Source organism: Myodes glareolus, chromosome 1 (assembly GCF_982192425.1).
Source record: "Myodes glareolus chromosome 1, mMyoGla1.1, whole genome shotgun sequence".
Classification (NCBI taxonomy): domain Eukaryota; kingdom Metazoa; phylum Chordata; class Mammalia; order Rodentia; family Cricetidae; genus Myodes; species Myodes glareolus.
The window spans coordinates 117,179,362-117,184,113 of NC_142026.1; the positions used below are offsets into that span (position 1 = coordinate 117,179,362).

Genomic DNA, 4,752 nt, shown 5'->3' on the forward strand with positions numbered 1-4,752 from the left:
CTGAATCTGTCCTATTGTGTATCTGAAATTCTTTTTTTTTCAGGAGCGCTTCTTAAAATGCTAGGTGACATTTCTAGGACTAAGGTTGCTTTGCCTTTTGGTTCTGTCCAACATAGTGGAAGTCTGTTCAGTGCGAGCCATGCTCACAGCCCCATTTTCAGGCACACAGTGGGTCTATGTTGCCATTAAGCAAGTTGTAGCACTTGCTTACAAACTTCACTCAAATGCTCCATAGCCGGATCTCCCAAAAGAGTCAGAGTCATTTGTGCTGGCGAACCAGGAAACCTTCTTAAAGGAGCTGCACCATTTTTGCTGCCAATGCTTAGTCAAGAAGACCTCTCTTAAACTCGCCCACAGCAAACAGAGCCCATCTGAAAAAAAAAAATTGATGGCTACCAAGAAACCATGCTTAACTCTATTCTTTTGTGTCTAGAATTCCTTTCAAGCTTTCTCAGCTTTTATGTGAACTTAGCCAGCCCCATGTGTGCCAATTTCTTAGCAGAGATTGTGCGTTTGTTCCCAGCCACCCAGACTCCCAAAATAATCACACAAAAACTATATTATTTTTAATACTGTTTGGCCAATAGCTTAAGTGTATTGCTAGCTAGCTGTTATATCTAGAATTAGCCTGTCTCTATTAATCTGTGTATTGCTACGTGGCTGTGACTTACTGGCCAGATGGCAGTAGCTACATGGTGTCTCCTGACTCTGCCTTCTTTCTCCCAGAATTCAGTTTAGTTTTTCCTGCCTAGTTCTACTCTACCCTCTCACAGGCCAAGGTAGTTTCTTTATTCACTAACCAATAAAAGCAACACATATACAGAAGGTCTCCCCACACCAGTCATTTCTTTGCTTGCTGGATTCCAGATCTGATCTTTTGTCTTATCTGGTTAGGGATTCACTTAGTTTTTACCTTATTGAGATCTATCTTCCATAAATACAATGGCAGTCATATTTTACAGCCACACCAGCATAAAATATTTTTATACATGTTATATATTATAATTATAAATATTATAAATGTTATATGTATATAAATATGCACAATATAGGTTGGATTGTACTTCCATATTCATATTTATTGTCTTTCCTTCTTTCTGATTTTAAAAAGAAATTAAAATGAAAATCTTATCCCGGATTCTCAAAAGCAGAGTGGTGTCTAAGTGCTGAGTTTCCTGTGCCTGGAGGAGAAGTCAGCCCTGATAGTGGTCATACTAGACACACACTGGCCTTCACCCAAGGCAGAGGCGTCCTGGGAAAAGAAGGAGAAAAGAGTTGGGAAAAGCGAAACTAGGAGGCTACTTTCCTAGGTCAAGCATTCACAGTCCATTCATTCTGGATACTTCTTTGTTTCAGTTTCCTTTCCAAGTTCAGCCTCCCTTGAGGAGCTCATCCTCATTCTGCCTTCCAATCCCAAAATCTGTTCCACGCCTGAAGCCTTACAGTTCATTTTGGCCCCTTTCCAGATCTAGCTCTTGGCTAAGCCAGTGTTCCCTTAGCCTCTGTTCTAGAGCAAACTCCTCTGGTTTACACTTTTTTCTCTCCATTTCGAACCTTATATTCAGAACCAATGCAGTCCAGAAGCTGCCATATATTTTGCTCCCTGGTCAGATAAGGTCTAATAGGGCTGTCTCATAATCTCTTTCTTTTTGGGGGGGGGAGGGTGGTTGGTCCCCTCTCCCCTGAGAGAGGGTTTCTCTGTATAGCCCTGGCTGTCCTGGAATTCTCAATGTAGACCAGGCTGTCCTCGAACTCTGGAATTAGAGATATGCACCATCACCCCTGGGCTTTCATGATCTCTTGTTTTCAACACTACCTGTTACTCTTTGTTCATCTCTGTCTTTTTAGTACTTGAAATATTTTTTTACTTTTCCCCATTTCAACCGTATCCTAAACCTATCATTCAGTGACCTACTGTGATTTATTCTCTGGTACTAATTTTCTTATTGATATGATAAATAAAAAAGTGCCCCCTTGAATGCAGGTTATATATTCATGGATCCAACCAGTCTCAGGTTGAAATATTTGAAAGGAAAATTGTATCTGTACTGAACATACACAAACTGCTTTTCTTGTCGCCAAACCCTGAACAGTATAGAGTAGCAACTATTTGCGTAGTCTTTGTGTTGTATTGTAAGTAACCTAGATGACTCAGAATGTGTGGGCGTGTCTGTACAGGTTCTATGCAAAGACTACCCCGTTTTACATAAAGGACTTGCTTCTGGAATCCAGTCCCCTTCAGGAAGACTATGTTGAGGAAGTCATGAGGGACAGGCACTGCACTTTATTAGAAACTAATTTACTCTATCTTTTGTAATCATTGTATTTGTCTGTGTGAACATGTTTATGCGTATACACATGTGCACTTATTCACATGCGTGTGGAGGTTGGGTGTTGACACCCTGCATCCTCCTCAATTGTTTTTCTTTCTATTTTTTGAGACAGGGTCTCCTGTTAAACCTGGAGCTTGGCTATTCAGTGAGACTGACTGGCCTGCGGGCTCTGGGATGCTCCTCTGACTCCCCACTGCTGGGATCCTAGGTGTCCATTGTCATGTTTGACTAGTGCCGGGAACTGAAGCTCAGGTCTTGATTACACAGCAAGTACCTTATCAACTAAGCCATCTCCCTAGCCCCTTATTTATTTGTTTCTTAAATTATGACAAACACCGTTAAGGCCTGTATCATTATGGGTCCAGTTTTATAGGTAAGGAAGCTTAGGCACAAAGGCATTCGGTGACATATGCTTTCCAAGACAGAAAGTGACCAGATCAAGCTTCTTTCCCGGGCAGCTGGGTTCCGGAGGACAGTTCTTACTCATTACGCTCCGCTGCTGCTGTGTTATTACAACCCCCACCTCGTACTTACTGGGAGTCGCCTGCTCTTCACGTCTGTTTTTAGCCATGTGAGCCAGGAGCAGCTGTTACCTGCTCTCAACGCTCTTCTCGATGGCTGGAAAGAGAACAAGAGGCCGGACAGGAGACAGGGAGGGGCAAGGGAAGGTGCTAGGGACCTTTTAGGGAACACAGAGACACAGATATGAGAGGTTGGGTGGATGTGGGGGAGACCTGGAAAGCTTCCCAGGGAGCAACATGTCTGTACCTCAAAAAGAAGATATGTTACACGTGTGTACTGGGTAAAGAGGACAGGGGAGAGTTCTCCCGACAAAGCCAAGGTTAGGTGGGAGGCCATATGTTTTTCTGTTTTTTTTTAAAAAAAAAAACAACTTGTTTTTAGCCACGTGATGGTGGAGCATGCCTTTTATCAGGAGGCAGAGGCAGGCAGATCTCTGAGTTCAAGGCCAGCCTGGTCTACAGAGTGAGTTTCAGGACACTCAGGGCATACAGAGAAACCCTGCCTCAAAAAGTCAAACAAAACCTTGTTTTCAATTAAAATTTTGTTTGTTTGTTTTTTAAGACAGTGTATCTCTATGTAGCTCTAGGTGTCCTAGAACTCTCTCTGTAGATCAGGCTGGCCTGGAACTCAGGGATCTGCCTGGCTCTGCCTTCCGAGTTCTGGGATTCTTTTTTTTAAATAGATTTTTGATCACAGTTCTCCCCCTCTCCCGGTTTCTCCCAGATTCTTCCTGCTTCCCTCTTTGTCCAACTTTTTTTTTTATCTCTCTTAAAAACAAAACTGAAAACAAGCAAGCAGACAAAACCAAACCAACAGAAAACGAAACAGCAACAACAGCAAAAACCCAAGAAACACCCCCACCAAAACACAAAAAGAAAAATGGAAATAAAATCAGATAAGACAAAGAAAAAAATTTACCAGCAGAGCAAAAGGAGACAAAAAGTCTGGGAAAACACTGTTGGCGTTTGCCCTTATGACAGTCACTGCCTGGAGACAAAGTTTACGCTGGTAGCAGTCTTCTGTCCTCTGTGGGTGATAGTTCCTGAACTTTAACGAGCTGGGCGTGATCTCAAAGATGAGATTGACTTCTTATGGGAGAATAAGTCAGATCTATGATACAAGAAGAAGAAATGATACAATTTATTTGTTCACTCGTTCATTCTTTCGTTGCTGTTTATTGCATACTGTATTCTAACCAGTACTGAAGACTTCTTGTGAGAACAAAACATCACCCTAATCTTTAAGGAGCTTAGTCTAGTAAGGCAAAGAGAAGGGGGAAAGTTATTCCTGAGTAGGATCGGGGAAACTAGCAAATCGTGCACCAGGGCACTGGTAGTCCTGAACAAGGAACTCCTGTCTGTTCCTGTACATAATTGGGGAAGCTTCATTTTGGTGGTGTGGCTTGACATAGATTTTGGAAGACAGACTAAGGGCTCAACACAGTAGACAGGGAGATGCGCATTTGCGGGGCATGGGGGAGGGAACTTGACACCCGCCAAGGACTTCAGTTGCCAACACAGGAGCGCCAAGCCCTCCCCTGGTTAATTTGGAGCTTGGGTGAGGATTCAGACATGGTGAGATGACCACCACGTAAGAAGAGTCACCAGCAGTTCGCGTAGGCAGAAAATGGACTCCGAGGAAGAGGAGGAACGTGCGGAGGGCGGCAGGGAGCCCCTGGGGGGTATTCTGGTGTAAACTGGTTGAGAAACTGAGGAAGGGAAGGAAAATGAGAGGAGGGACTGGGTGTAGAAAGGGTGATAGCAGCCTAAATTACCTCCCAGGATGTTACCTGAGCTCCAGGATACTGGGAGGGATTTAAGCAGGAATTAAAAGTAATTACAGTTGATTCTCAATAGCAGTCATTTCTATAAAGTTGCCTCTGAATTAGGGAATATGG

At 43.2% G+C, this 4,752-nt stretch overlaps 1 long non-coding RNA gene across 1 annotated transcript; it reads right to left on the bottom strand.

Annotated features, from left to right (window-relative positions):
- Positions 1 to 1,093: 1,093 nt before the first annotated feature.
- Positions 1,094 to 3,953, bottom strand: LOC125394302 (uncharacterized). The gene is made up of 3 exons (XR_007230173.3): positions 3,774 to 3,953; positions 2,868 to 2,951; positions 1,094 to 1,252 (listed from the first exon to the last, which is right to left on the bottom strand). It is a non-coding gene; the product is annotated as an uncharacterized LOC125394302 (long non-coding RNA).
- Between the last annotated feature and the right edge of the window lie 799 nt (positions 3,954 to 4,752).